We start from the raw sequence: 16,552 nt of genomic DNA on the forward strand, positions 1-16,552 counted from the left end.
CGCACCTCACAGTATACAGCACCCCAAACTATATAGCACCCCACACTATACAGTACAGCAGTATAGCACTCCACAATATACAGCACCCACAGTATACAATATACAGCCCCCCACAGTATACAGTACCCCACAGTATACAGCACCCAAAATATACAGCCTCCCACAGTATAAAGCACCCCACAATATACAGTATACAGCACCCCCATAGTATACAGTAGAGCAGTATAGCACCCCACTATACAGTAGCTTACAGTATATTAGCATTACAGCCCCTGTCACCTTTTCCTGATGTAATCTTCTCAAAAAAAGCTCCACAATTATGGGAAACTTCTCCTGCAGTAACACTCCTGGTAGACAGGACCTGTGATGACCCCATAGCCATGTGACCAGTAATATTGCTAGGTTACTGGTCACATGGTGATGATGTCATTTAAGGTCCTAGAAAATTACAGCTCTCACAGTACGCTGCCTGGAGTGCCGGCAGGCAGGCATGGTATGGCAGCACCCCCCTGTGTAGCTGATACTCGGGCAGTGGCTAGCAGGGCTCAAGAGGCAGCTGCCTTGGGCCATCCAGGAGCACCTGGGCCCGGGGCAGCTGCCCCTTTTGCCCCTTGTTAAAGACGGCCCTGCCCTCATAATATTAGATCTTGGAAATAGCTAAAAATGCAGTGTGACATGTTTTCACCACTCGGTGCAAACTAATACCCGGAGTAATGGTACATTCAAATGCTGTATTACTTTACTGCAAAAAATTAAAATATGCAAAAAACTACTTTATGTGTATGGGGAAGATTTATTAAAATCAGCCCTCTGGTCTTCCACACAATGCAGCATGCCCTGTTGATGAATCTGCAGGGTCTTAATGCTAGTTTGGCGATCTGTCCACCTTTTGTAGACACATTTATTTGTGTTGGAAAGAGTGGTGCAGAAGCTTTATTGTTGTTTTTTTTACACAGGAAAAAACTGTATGTGATGTGATAAATCTTCCACCTTTTTTTCAGTTTAATTATATCTGCAGATTTCTTCTGCACCAGAATCACCACATGTGAATGTTCCTTCTGATTATGGTGAAACAAGTTTTTTGTTGTTGCTGTTTTACTGTATTTCTTGCATTTTTACTAAACAGGAGCAAACATCATAAACTTGTGAACCATAGAAAATGCAACAGAACCCTTCCAAATATTGCTTCACTTGTCTATTAAATCCTTCTTTAAAGGACATCTGTCGGCAGATTTGTGAAACTGGCTGACCTGTTACATGTGCACTTGGCAGCTGAAGGCGTCTGTGTTGGTCCCATGTTCATATGTGACCACATTGCTGAGAAAAATGACGTTTTAATATATGCAAATTATCCTCTAGGAGCAATGGGGGCGTTGCCATTACACCTAGAGGCTCTGCTCTCTGTGCAACTGCGGCGCCCTCTGTACAAACAAGTAATCCAAAAGGAGATATGGCAGAGGTGAATCAAGCGTGATCACACACAGATGCAATGTTTTGGGGTCTGCCCCCTTCCACAAGCATTCCTGGTGCATACACACAATCTTATTTATAAGGTGCTACTTGACAATATGCAGATTTTATGCTTTCGCTATATGGGATATTTAGTGTTGAATCTATTTTTATTGAATAGAAAAAGAACACAACAATCATACATAGCAACCAAGACATTGTATGAAAAGTATATCTCCAATTCCATTTCCAAGACCATGTAAAACATAAAATAAAGTGCACAGATGGATTCAGAGACCACCATATTTCTCTGGGACGCAACCATGAAGACCAGAGAAAACAAATGCCATCAAATAAATGCTAAAGGAGAGGTTCAGCAATATTAGATACATACAGTACGATATGAAGAACCTTGACTACTGAAAGGGAAGGCAAAAGGAACTTAGGACACAATCCTGAGATACTCAGTGATGGCGTTTTGAACAAAGGGCTACTAATATGTAACTCTTAAGTGAAACAGATTAAATCGTTAACCTAGGAGAGACAGGGGGACAGACAAGAACAAAACACGACGAAACAAAAGACAGGGGAGGGAGGGGGGGTGGAAAGTAGGGGGGGCGGGGGGGAAGGGGAAAGGACAAGACATCATATCACGTATCCCAGGTACAGTCACCTGAGACCAACCAGGTTTGAAAACGAGAGGAGCTCCTAAATTGATTCCAAGGTTCCCAGGTTAGTGCAAATGTTTGGACTTGGTTACAGGCCTCAGCTTCCATTTCTTCCATCCTGAATAAGGCATCCAGGGCACGTATCCACGTAATTCTCTGCAAACTGTCTGAGGATCTCCACTGGCGTGGTATGATCTGTCTCATAGAAAGGACAAATGTTTTAAGTACTCCCTTTTTGACATGTTTGATCCTACCCGGGAATATAGAGAGCAGGGCAATCAAAGGGGAGGGAGATATAGTAGACCGGTAAAGTGCATTATACAGAGAAAAAACATCTTGCCACAAAGGGGCGACCCCAGGGCAGTCCCACCAGATATGTAGCATGGAACCAACCTCTGAATGGCACCGCCAACAGGTGTTGGGGACCGATGGATAAAAATGATGCAACTTAACCGGCGTCCTATACCAACGAGTAAGGATCTTATAGTTCAACTCCTGTAAACGACAGGACCTGGATGATTTATGCGTAAATAAGAGGGAACGATTCCATTGCTCAGAGGACAGGGAGAACGTCAGTTCACTCTCCCAACCAGAGGCAAACCCAACACCTCTCATCTGTTCAACGAGTGATAGGTCCCCATCTCCACCGGCACCCAGCAAGCCATATATCAAAGAAATACCATGATCTGGGCCTGTGTTGGCAACACAGAGCTTTTCAAAATTTGTCAGAGGGGCAGACAGCTGCGATCCGGGAGCCAGAGAGCCCAAGAAGCTACGAAGTTGAAAGTAGTGGAACCAGCGGCTCGGGGAGTTTTGGAATATGTGTGATAGATCCACGAGAGGTAGGAGCCCTGAGCTGTTAAAGATGTCCCTAATTAGGATCCGGGGCGGGGGAATTGTGCGGAAGAAGGGGAGATTCTTGATCTGTGAGGGGAGGCCAGGATGAGCCACAATATGCGTCAAAGGACCCGGTGCGGAGATTAACTTGATTTTGGAGGCAAATCTACTCCATAGTTTGATCAGGATCTGAAGTAGGGGAGAACAAAGAGTATGTAGAAGGCTATTTAGTGTTGCTATAGGGAGCCAAAATATCCCAGGTACCATATGGGGCTCGAGGGTGTGTTCTATGTCTACCCAAAGTTTCAGAGATCGTTTGTGTATAAGGTCTAGAACACAATTAGAAATGGAAGCTCTAAAATATGCCTGGAAGTCAGGAAGGCCAGCTCCCCCCACACTCTTCGCTCTGGATAAAACTCTGTAACTCACCCTGGCCTTAGTGCCATTCCAGATAAACCTAGAAGCTAATGACCGCAATTGGGCAAAAAAACTATTTGGTATAATACACGGGGCAGTCTGGAACAGGTAGAGGAATTTGGGTAAGATATCCATCTTTAGGGCATTTATTCTACCAAACCAAGAAATCTGCAGGGGGGACCACTTCTGGAGAGAAGCCTCTACCTTCCTAAATAAGGGTTTGTAGTTCATTTGAAAGAGGAGATTGGGGTTTGCTGGGAGGTTAATGCCTAAGTGGCGAATCGAGTCCGAGGCTACTTTAAACGAGAAGCTTTCTTTAACATGAGAAATTTCCCTGCGTGGTAACGAAATATTCAAGATTTCAGATTTCTGGATATTAACTTTGAAGTTACTAAGCCTCCCAAATCTCTCAAATTCCCGCAGGACCGAAGGAAGGCCTATTCTGGGGTCCGAGAGATAGAGAAGCAAATCATCGGCAAAAAGGGAAAGTTTATGCTCCTTAGTTCCAACTCTCACCCCCTTTATATCTTGATTATTGCGCAGCGCATTAGCTAAGGATTCCATGGTCAGAATATATAGGAAGGGGGATAAGGGGCAACCCTGGCGTGTACCATTCTTGATAGCAAAAGGTGTGGATAAAAGGCCATTAGCCCTTACCTGAGCTGAGGGAGAAGAGTAGAGAGCCATAATACGTTTAATCATTTTAGAACCGAGTCCTAAATGCTCCAGGGTTAAGGTTAAGAAGCCCCAATTGACCCTGTCAAAGGCCTTCTCTGCATCCACTGAAAGTAAACACAGAGGAGACCTAGTATTCCTAGCTCTAGCTATGATGCCCAAGGTCTTCAAGGTACTATCTCGAGCTTCCCTGCCCGGGACAAAGCCCACCTGTTCCTGATGGATATACTTCGGGATGAGGGGGTGTAATCGTAAGGCTAGTAATTTAGCGTACACCTTTAGGTCCACGTTTAAAAGAGAAATAGGCCTATAATTGGAGCAATAAGAGGGATCTTTATCAGGTTTAGGTATAACCGTTATATGGGCCTGTAAAGTTTGGGGAGGGAAGGGGGTTCCCACTGCTATGGAATTAAAAGATTCGAGTAATAAGGGGGATAGCTCATCTATAAGAAGCTTATAAAAGCGTGGGGTAAGGCCATCTGGGCCTGGGCTTTTCCCATTTTTGAGATCTCTTATAACTCCCGCAATTTCTGGGGATGAAAAGTCATCTTCCAGCGCCAAAGAATCTACGCTAGGAATCTTTTCAGGGCCGAATTGGTCTAGATAATCTTTAGTATCCTGTGTAAAGGAAGCAGACGCTGAGTCCCTCCCTGTGTTCAAGTCATAAAGAGAGCTATAATAGGTGCGGAATTCTGATGAGATTTCGGATGGAGCATAAACAATTCCCTTGTCGGATGTGTTAAGTGAGGATATCTGGGTCTGGGGTAACCTAGGATGTAGAGCTCTGGCAAGCCACTTCCCACTTTTATCGCCATATTCAAAAAATCCAAATTTTACCTTATCACGCAAACATAGTGATCTTTGGTCTAGAATTTGAATTACTTGTTGGCGGAGCAGCGAGATATCAGCTTTCAACTGATCAGAGGGGGTCAATTTATTTGAGGTCTCTTTCCCGTCGAGTTGTGAAAGTAGGGAGGAGAGTTTAGCGGACTTCTCCTTTTTGAGTCTAGCGCCATGAGATATGAAAATCCCCCTGAGCACACACTTAAGGGCTTCCCATTTAATCGGCGGGGGAGAGGGGTCTGTTTGGTGGTTAACTGTAAACTCAGAGATGGCCTTCCTAATGTCTGACATGCACACCAGGTCGTTAAGAAGATTGTCATTCAATCTCCACGTGAAGGGACGGGAAGGCGTCTGCTGAAATCTCAGTAGGCCATACACTGGAGTGTGGTCAGACCAAAGGAAGCCATCCATTGAGCTAAGTGGATCCTCCTCAAGCAAAGATTGTGAAATAAATAAATGGTCTAGTCTGGCATAGCTATTGTGGGCTAAAGAATGAAAACTGAAATCTCTGACTCCCGGATGCAGCACCCTCCAGAGATCTACAAGGCGGAGAGAGGACAGGATTTCCCTAAAGGAACGCTGGGATGTCGGAGAGATAGCTGACCTACCAGACGAAGAATCCAGATCCGGGTCCATCACCATATTCAGATCACCGCCCAGGATGATAGAGGATCCATCTGCAAAGCGAGCCAGTTTCCTGAGAATCTTGGAGCCATATGGAATCTGCCCCTGGTTGGGAAAATAGACATTAGCAACCGTGTATACACGTGGACCATCAGACAGCTTGAGGAATACATAGCGCCCCCTACTATCAATATCTGTAGCCAAAATCGTAGGCCGAAAAGATTTATGGAATGCAATAGATACACCTCCTGCTTTTTTGACGGGGTTGGGACTATGGAACCAAGTCGTGTAATACCCACGGTCACACCTGGGAACCGAGGCAAGCTTAAAGTGGGTCTCCTGGAACATAATAAGCATGACCCGCTTCCGGTGAAAGCGATATAGAATCTGGCTACGTTTTTCTGGTTTATTTAGGCCCCTGGCATTATACGTACAAAAAGAGAGAGGGGACATCTTACCGACCTCTGAGAGGAAACTGGATTAAGTGGGGGAGGGAACACGAGGATCCAAACAAAAGGAAAGAGACAAGGACTAACAAGCAACACGCAGATAAAACAACAAAGAAAAAGAAAAGAAAAAAAAAAAAAACAAAACAAAAGAAAAACCTCCTATAAGAGAGAGCCAAAAACTATGGCTCCGAGGTAGACTAGTAAGTGACTATAGTCACGTTCGACACCAGGTGTCGATACCCCTAACGAGGGGAGGAGAGGTCAAGGGCAAGGCAGCAGCCCCACTGACCCCCGGCATATAAAAAGGAATATCAAAGATATATAACATATAGCATAAAACATTAGAACATGAATACTATACACTGAACCAGCGCATTGGGATAATATGTGAAGTCCCACGAAAGCCAATTAGGCTCAAACAGGTGGTCTGGAATGGCGTCTGGGATGCCTCTGCGGTTTCGGGATCGCCTCTTGCCATTCTTCACGATCACTAACGGGCGGCACCATGAGGGGTCTGGGCCAGTCAGGCAGCTCCACCGCGGGGAGATCTAGTGTAGCCAGAAATCTGGGGAGGTCTTCAAGAGATTTGAACGTAGCAGACTTCCCGTTTCTCTTGGCCGAGAGCTGGAAGGGATACCCCCATCTATACAGGATCTCATTGTCCCTGAGTGTGGATAGAAGCGGTTTCAAGGCCTTCCTAAGTTGTAAGGTGCGGCGTGCTAGGTCCGGGAGGATCTGGATGGTATTCGGGCCCGATTCAGGGCCAGCCGCAGCTCGAGCAGCTTTGAGGATGGACTCCTTCTCCTTGTAAAAGTGAATACGGCAAATAATGTCCCTGGGACGTTTCAGGTCCGTTGATTTTGGGCCCAGCGCCCGATGGATCCGATCTATCTCAATGATCCTGTCCGGATTAATTTCCAAAAGTGAGGCAAAATGGCGTTGCGCCCAGGATGGCAGATCTTCTACAGATTCAGGGACCCCCCTTATTCGGAGGTTGTTTCTCCTATTGCGGTTTTCAATATCGTCCATGTGGGTTAGAATGTCCTGCATTTGAGCAGCGTGCTCATTAATGACTGCACGGTGACAATCCAGAGTATTAAAGATCTGCTCCTGTTTGTTCTCCACCTCCTCTACCCTCTGCCCCACATGCCTGATATCCTGATGCAAGGCCGCAATATCTTGCTTGTGGGAAGCTTCCATCCTGCTGAGCAAAGCATCTACCTCAGCAGTAGTGGGAAGGGATTTTAAATGGAGCTTCCAGTCCCAGTCATCCTCATGGGAGAGGGCAGTGGGCGATCTACTGGAGGCAGCCGACAAGGCAGGGGAGCTGTGGTGGGAGAGCTGTGGGCCTGAATAGGCCTCTGAACCCCTGGAGGCTGGCGATGAAGGGACGGACCCCAAGGTAGGACTCACCGCTGCTGCCACTGCTGCATATGAAACCGGAGGTCCTCCGGTGCTATGTTCCCCCTGGTTCCTGGAGGTGAGGGCCGCAGTTTTCCCTCTAGTCAGAGGAGTAGAGGCGCTCGTTTCCCGCGCCTGCTCCGCCATCTTGGAGGTTGTGGCGCCGGATCTCAGGCTTTCAGGCTGGCTGGACGGGCACAGGAACTTTGTGATGTCCCCCGATTCTCGTGATGCGGGTGCCGGGGTGTTAGCTGTGCCCCTCTTGCGACCCATGAAAAATCTGTGGGCTTCTGGATGCTATATGGGGCTGTAAATGCCGGCGGTGCTCAGGAGCTCAGGCAGTGTGCTGCTCACTCCGCCATTGGCAAGCTCCGCCCCCCCGCTATATGGGATATTTAAAGAAGGATTTTATAAAGAAATGAAGCAATATTTGGAAGCGTCCTGCTGCATTTTCTATGGATCACATGGACATGAGTTTGGGAGCCTCACGAGGCTGTAGCTTGTTACTCACTACTGTGTGACACAGCAATATCTGGAGAGAATTTAGACTCAGGCTGAGTTACTTGCTGCAATGTGTTTGAACATCCAACTTGAGTCAAGAATATAATTGTAACAGTGACCAAGTGTGCAAAGAGTGAACTTCACCAATCTGCCCTGTGAGAACCTGCACTTGTAGTCATGTCTGGAAGATGTGTTGAAAGACCAATGGCAATTTTTCAACATCTGACATAGCTTTTATTCGTGGACCCCAAATTTCATGAAACTGCAAGAGAACATCTCTTGCTTGACAAAAACATTTTTCATAAATTATATTATTCATAGCTCTTTGTCAGTCATGGTAGGAATCTTTTTCATGGATCCAGTTAACTAGATTCAATTTGCATGCAGTAAATAAAGTGCTTAAAATCTTACCTCCTGATTTCCAAAAATACATAGAGGTGGGTCCAATGGGACATTTAGACAAAAAACAACCTGGATGAACTAAAGAGTCCATGTCCAGTATTGGCTTACCTTGGGGCATGTCATGGTGGCGCTCCATGCAGTCCCCATCCCGCCATCCAGGGCTGGGAATGGATGCTGCATCACACACCTAGCTTCTGCCTGGCCAGCATACCCCTGTGTCCCATGCTGCAGGCCTCCGCCTGGCTTTAAGGCCTCCTCCTATGTGTATATTAGAGAGACTTTTCCCCGCAGCACTGTAAGGGTTAATTCCCTTTCTGATCCTGAGCTCAGCTGCTTGAGCTAATCAACTCTCCTATATAGTTGTGCTGCTGACCTTGCCTGAGCAATTGGTCTCTGTTGATCTTGCTAGGTCTGTATAGCTTGCTAGAGCTTATACAAGAGCTACTGTATAATCTGTCTGCCTGTGTTCCAACTGCTGCTTAATTCCTGCTTCTTGATCCTATCCCATCTTTGGATTGTTTCACGAATATGCATGAACTGTACGAGTCCTGCCAAACACACCGGGGCTTTTCCAAGAGGTAGCTGCCCGGTGGCTTCCCTGTAGTGGAGGCCCAATACCTGTATAGGGGTTAAAGGGGTTGTCTCATCTTAGACATTGGTGGCATATCTCCAGAATGGAACTCCCAATGTGAGTGGAGAGTGGCTTCCTATCATTCATCCTTATGCGGCTGCTGAAAATAGCCGAGCAATTTCTGGCAGTCCCATAGAAGTGAATGGAGTGGTGGCCTTGTTTGCATAGTGTGTTCTCTCCATTCAATTCTATTGGACTTCTGAAAAGTCGAATGCGCTGGATCAGCTATTTTCTGAAGTGCCATAGAAATTAATGGAGAGCATGTGGCATATACATGATTTGCTCTGCTTTACTTTCGGGGAGCCATTCTGGAGATAGGTGCAGGCCTCAGAGGTTGAACCCACACTTATCTGACTTTGATGGCATATCCTAACAATGTCATCAAAGTCTGCGATGACGCAACCCTTTTAAAGGGTGAAAACCAAGGGACTGCCAGGATAACGCCCTCAGCACGAGCCCAAAGTCAAACCAATTGGCTGGTACACTGGGTCCACACCTACTGGCCGTAACAGGACATCTCCAAAATAAGACACCCCTTACTTTAAGAGCACAATGCATCACTATGCCACTTCATTTTGGAAAGTCTTTGTGGGTTATAGTAAAAAATAAATAAAAAAAAAGAATAAAAATTGGGTTATCAGTTGAGCTGATCTTAGGTAGCTTGCAGAAACCAGCTATATCATCACCTCTCCAGTATCCTGTGATCAACTTGCTTTACTTTTAATTTCAATATTATTTATTTATGTTACTCACTTTTATAGCGCTCACATATTCCGCAGCGCCTTACAGACATTAGCATCATGTTATCCCCAATGGGGCTCACAATCTAAGTTCCCTATCAGTATGTCTTTGGAGTGTGGGAGGAAACCGGAGAACCTGGAGGAAACCCACGCAAACGCGGGGAGAACATACAAACTCCATGCAGATGTCTTTTGTCGGATCCGTGCTGCCCACACATTTTTTCAAAAGTGATGCATACAACCTTGGAATAATATGTTTCCTTTTTCTGTGCTTCACCAAGAAGTCATCTTCTTGTCTCAGATATTACCTCTTCTTCATTTGTTTCTAGAATTGGTCTGTGCTTTTAGGCCCTGGTTTATCAAGACTGGAGAGTGCTAAGCCTCCTCCGGCAGTCCATGCACTACACTGAAATATACTCCAGCTCGTACCTGCCATAGATTTCAGTCATCATTTACGCCAGTTTCCGACAGTAATGGTGATAAAAGTGCTCGGGCTAATGGCCCTGTCCTAGGGCGGCAAAAAATACCAAATTAATGGCATAGGGGGATGATACATTTTCCCTACTATTGTTTCTTTTTCTTTTCACAAGTTAGGAGCCTTTCCAGCTATCATAAAACCACCAGTAAATAAAAGTCCCTGATTCAGTTTTAAAAGTTATTCTCGTTATCTCATTCTTACTGTTTTCCAAAAAGTTCCAGTTATTGTAGCACGTACAGTGCTGCCCATAATTATTCATACCCCTGTCAAATTTAGACTTAAAGTTACTTTTATTCAACCAGCAAGTATTTTTTTGACGGGAAATGACATAGGTGTTTCCCAAAAGATAATAAGACGATGTACAAGAGGCATTATTGTGGGAAACATTTCTCAGCTTTTATTTACATTTGAGCAAAAAGTGTCCAGTCCAAAATTATTCATACCCTTCTCAAAAATCAATAGAAAAGCCTTTATTGGCTATTACAGCAATCAAACGCTTCCTATAATTGCAGACCATCTTTTTGCATGTCTCCACAGGTATTTTTGCCTATTCATCTTTAGCAATGAGCTCCAAATCTTTCAGGTTGGAGGGTCTTCTTGCCATCACCCTGATCTTTAGCTCTCTCCACAGATTCTCAATTGGATTCAAGTCTGGACTCTGGCTGGGCCACTCTAAAACGTTAATGTTGTTGTCTGCTAACCATTTTTTCACCACTTTTGCTGTGTGTTTTGGGTCATTGTCATGCTGAAATGTCCACTGGTGCCCAAGGCCAAGTTTCTCTGCAGACTGCCTGATGTTGTCGTTGAGAATCCTCATGTATTGCTCTTTTTTCATAGTGCCGTTTACTGTGATTAGGTTCCCTGGTCCATTGGCTGAAAAACACCCCCAAAGCATTAGGTTCCCACCACCATGTTTGACAGTGGGGATGGTGTTCTTTGGGTTGAAGGCTTCTCCTTTTTTACGCCAAATGAAGGAAACATCATTGTGACCAAACAATTCAATTTTTGTTTCATCTGACCATAACACAGAAGACCAGAAGTCTTCTTCTTTGTCCAGATAAGCTTTTGCAAAGGCCAAGCGAGATTTTGTGTGCCTTATCTGGAGAAGTGGCGTCCTCCTTGGTCTGCATCCGTGGAACCCAGCAGTGTGCAGTGTCCGTTGGATTGTCTGCCTTGAGACATTGCCACCAGCAGAGCCCAGATTCAACAGGATGGCCTTGGTGGTGATCCTTGGATTCTTTTTCACCTCTCTAACTATCCTCCTGGCCAGCACAGGTGTCACTTTTGGCTTCGGACCATGTCCTCTGAGATTTTCCACAGTGCGGAACATCTTGTATTTTTTACTCAAATGTAAATAAAAGCTGACAAATGTTTTTTTTTCCACAATAATGCCTCTTGTACATCGCCTTATTATCTTTTGGGAGACACCTATGTCATTTCCCGTCAAAAAATGACTTGCTGGTTGAATAAAAGTAACTTTAAGTAAAAATTTGCCAAGTGTATGAATAATTATGGGCAGCACTGTATATACGGGTGACCACTAAACCTTTCAGTACCCCTGACAGTACCCCTTAATTTGGCCTAGTTACCCCAGAATGCTGTCATGGCAGCCATTTTGGTTGTCACCAGCTTTCCCAAAAGATGATGTAACTAAAATACACCACAGTAGACTTAAAAACTTTGAACTCTGAGGGCGGGGGAAACGTAGCGGCCACCATGTCTTACAATGGCCACACTCTCTACTAACATTATAAGTCGGTGAGGGACATTTACTAAAGTGTTTACGCCACTATTATGGTTCATGCAATATTGCTATCATTTTTAAAAGTCTTAAGAAAGGTGTGTGGGGGTTAGTGGGATGGGTGGTCTCCCGTGGCCCATCAGATTTACTATCATTTATGCTAGAAACTGGCATAAAATGATAATTCAAATATATGCCAGATTTGAAAGTCTGGTGCACAGACTGCCTGGAAATGTGACAAATTTCTTAAGAGTCCTGTTCTTAATAAATTTGATGTATTCTGCTCCGACGGACTTTATACTAAGACTGGCGCTTGAATCGCCAGTCTTAGTATATCTGCCCCCAGTATGTTTTAATGTTCTGTTGTTCAGCAATAAACTAATCTATGGAGACCTGGAAATAAAATTATTCTAAACATCCGAATAATGCCAAACTCATTTCCTTGCAATAAAAGTACCCTCCCTGGCACTGCGAGGAAGCTGGCATCTAATCTTACATCCATGTTCCTGGAGCGTTATTATTAAGGATATCATTTACAAGATATTACACTGGGGTAATTAATAAGTGTGTTCAGAGGCCTAAAAGGGGTATAATGTGATACACATAACTCCGAATTCAGTGCAATTCGTACCACACTGAAAAGACGTTTAAAGGGTTAATGTATCTTGATGGAAATGACATGCTCGCTGGGTTAAATGCTACGTCCCATGCGGCTACAGCAGCTTTTTACAGAGAAATATAATTGTGGCTTTTCTGATACGGAATCATTTTGGGAACAGTCGCTTTAAATCAAATTATAGAAAACACAAACAGAATACTTATTGTATAATTTTACACAAATGTAGCAATGTACCAAAACACAATTAGACTGAGCACAAGTGAGAACTCTACCCCTCATATCATGGACACCCCAGTCTGCGTCCTCTAACATTGAGCTTGGTCCTATTACTTGTCTAGACAGCCGGCAGCTTGTTATCTCCCTCTGGCATCACCTGGAAATGATACACTGCAAGTCCCCGCTATGGCCTGCTCTGGGGTCCAGCCCATCTCCCAAAACCAGTCTGGCGTGTCCTGGTTTATTTTCCTTTCCCAAGAGTAATAACAGTGTTGTGTAAGGGGGAAGGGATCTTGGCCCCAGGTTACAAAATGCCCAGGTCAGCTGCTGGGACATTTGTAGCCCTCGGAATGAATGAGGTTTCAGGAAATAAAGACAGATACTGAATGTAGAGGAAACCTAAGACTCCTCACCCCCTGCTCACAGGCTCTTCCTCTAGAGTTCACCTTACATGTTCCAGTCACACTGAGGAGCTTTCAGTGCAGTCAACTCCTGCATTCACCTTTGTGGTGCCTAGAGAAATATTTATTTATGGCCCCGTGCACATGGTACAGAATTTACCCCTACATGGGTGCTGCTGCCCTCCCTATGGAAAAAAGGAAAATGCCAGGGTACTGTGCCTAGTGTTAGACGTGCCAAACATAATAAACGACTGAGGCTAGAGCTGCATTTATTTCAATGCCCTTTGTTATGTACAAAAGATTTAGGACCCGGTTCAAACTTTTAGTACTCATCCCAGAAAAAATAATCAGCTAATGACATCAGACCAAAATATGGCGACGTGCCTACCGTCTGACCACATGTTCATCCTTACAATGACCCACTTTAATGACTTTATTTCCAGCCATAACACAGCTCTAGGTCATGGTATTGCAAATCAGTCACATTATTTTGACAAAAGCTGAACTCAGGGGCGTAGCTATAGGGGAAGCAGCTGCTTTGGGGCCCGAACTCAGAAGGGGCACACCCAGGAGGAGGACCCCCTCAACAGTATTATAAAATTACATTATATACAGACACTGTAGGAAACGAACGGAGGGGCTGCCGGGCCTCGTCTGGGAGTGCGATCTTGACTAGCCACAGGAGTGGGGGTTGCACGAGAGGAGGGGGTTGTGAAGAAGTTGCTGGAGGGCCCAGTCATTTATAGTTATGCCACTGGTGATCATGTAAAAACTAACAAACAAACAAACCCTTTTTTCTCATCTTGGACAATCCGAACAGGACAGATGTCAATGGAGGGTTAAATAGGTCAGAAAACACTAGTGTGAACTGGGCCTTACAGTGCCACACTCATAGGGGGAAATCTATTTATGCGACTTACAGCAGTTTCTTGGCATAAAAAGACACAAATGTTGGTGCTCACACTTTTTTTTAAACAAAAATTAGCGACTTTAAAATAAATAAATAAATAAATGTATGTATAGGAAAAGATGCTAATAACCCTACCTTCCATGGAGGCAGACCCTACTACTGCTATGGAACTGGTGGAGGGGGCCTAGCACTGGTCCTTTGTAATAAAAACACAGCGTTTTCATGCAGGCACCACCAGGGGGACTTCACTGCAAAAAGATTTTTACAACTTCTATTGCAGTCAATTGTAACCGCATAAATTCCTATGCACTGAACTCCCTCTAATGGTTGTTCAGGCAGACTGTTTTATAATACACTGAATGAAGCCGCAGACATAAATCTGTATGGGGAAGATTTATCTATAAACGTATACCAGTTCTCTGGTGTAACTTCATGAGCACCATAATTAAGAAGCATCTGTTCCACAATTTTTCAAAGAAGTTGGATAAAGTCGGTGAGGTGAAGGGTGACTTTATTCTTTATTACAGTTTTTTTTTTTTTTTATTAAAATTTCTTCCTCTTAATAGTAAAACCCCTCCCCATAAATTTATCAGTAATCTGGAGGTCATGTTGTGCATTCTGTTTGATGCACAAATATTGGAAAACCTGGTGGGGCCATACTAAATTTTGGTATGGGGCCCTGTGAGATCTGTGCACACCCCTGACTAATAATAATTATGGTTATTAGGACAATTTATACTGTAGCTTTAAGTGTAAGGTCACATGCAGTGATCATGGATGAGCTTAAGTGTAAGGTCACATGCAGTGATCATGGATGAGCTCAAGTGCCTTTTTTTCGAAGTTTTTTTATTTTATTGTAAAAACACAGTACGCATAAATATTAAGCAGGACAATTAATGCAATTATTGCATTTTCACGTTTATGTTCAATGTTGTTTCAATCATCCTACAACTGTGATAGCCTATGTACTAAATAGCAAAATCAGTTTGCAAAAAATTATGTCTTACACCTAATAAAAGCAATCCAAAGTGCACCTCTTGTTAATTTACCGTTCACTGCTTGTTTTTAGGTAAAAGCAAAGCAGTAGAGACGCTGATACAGATTACAAAAAGTCGAGCGGGCCTTGACTGCATAAGCACCAGAAATGTAACTTGGAGCTCCTGGACGCAATGCAAATTGCCGCCCCCCCCCCCCCCCAGGTGCCATTTATAATATTGGTGTCCACTTATGCGTCAGAGAGACTGCTACCACCCCTAATGGCAGTGGTCCCCAACCAGTGGCTCATGACCCCCTCTTGTGTGGCTCACCATGAGAGTCCTGAGTTAAGACCATATGCAGTGGCATGCCTAAGGTGTTTGGCACCCGGGGCGGGTCCTTTCTCTTGCACACCTCCAACCCTTTAAAACATTGTGCCTTTTCACAGTTACTTTGCCTTTATTTTTCCCTCTCACAGTAGTTGTTCCAACATTCTGCCCCCTCGCGGTAGTTATGCCCTCATTGCGTCCCTTTACAGTAGTTATGCACACATTGTGCCCCCTCACAGTAGTTATGCAGCGCGATCTGTACCTTCAGGGCTGAATGGTGAAGCAGGGAGCAAACGGCTCTTAGAGGAGGGGATGAGCGCAGGGAGTTGAGCTGTCAGTAAGTGAAAGGACTGCCAGCTCCTCGGCACTCTAGCAATGAACTCTTCCATCTATATTGATAGAAGCGCTCATCGCATCCGTTACCTCCCTGACAGCTGGCACTTGGGGAGGACTACCCCCTTGGCATGCCACTAAACATATGAACTGGCAATTGACATTGTTGCAGACCTTTACCAGCTTTACCAGCAAACAGTGCCAGTTCGGGTGGTATAATACTAGTGTTCAATTTCACACAAATATTTATCAGTAAAAGTTTGTGATTTCATTTTTTTTGTTTCTCAGCACTCAAAATTTCTCTCTATTTTTGAATTGGTTGTTGCTCCCGAATATCACTGAAAGTTAAATGTGGGTCATCTCAACATACAAAAGGTTGTGAACCTTTGCCCTATAGCTACAATCCTGATAGGTGCTCAAACATCATACAGGCGTAACAGAGAAGCTGGCTCTTCAGGGCTGGCATCTGATCAGTCACATGCAGTGCATGACTGGAAATCAAATATCAGAAGTGCCAGCATGCATTTTGCTGGAATACTCCACAGACAGCTAGAAACAGTGCAGCAGGGTCAGGGCACTCAAAATTAAAATAAAAAAAGGTATGAGCACTCAAATCAGTTATAATAGAAGCATACAACCTACAAGCTAATGCTTTTATTTCCAATTTTGGCAAAAAGACAGGTACCCTTTAAATGGGTTATCCCATGAAAATGATTTATTACCTATCCTCAAGTAAATCTATCTGAACTGTTTTATTATGGGCAGTTTTCAAGTGATCACCAGTCTACCAGTCTGGAGCTTACTCTTTTGTGTATACAGGTGGACAGACCTCTCCTGTGTGGCTGACTTCCTGTAAATTATAAGATTACATTATCATCTATCAAATCCCTCTTGGCAAGGACTCAGACCGATC

At 44.4% G+C, this 16,552-nt stretch overlaps 1 pseudogene; it reads right to left on the minus strand.

The window, feature by feature from the left end:
* Nucleotides 1-8,039: 8,039 nt before the first annotated feature.
* The window catches only part of LOC120986146, a 37,138-nt pseudogene continuing 28,625 nt past the window's right edge, over nt 8,040-16,552 (minus strand).

The sequence above is a fragment of the Bufo bufo genome, chromosome 1 (genome assembly GCF_905171765.1).
Source record: "Bufo bufo chromosome 1, aBufBuf1.1, whole genome shotgun sequence".
NCBI lineage: Eukaryota > Metazoa > Chordata > Amphibia > Anura > Bufonidae > Bufo > Bufo bufo.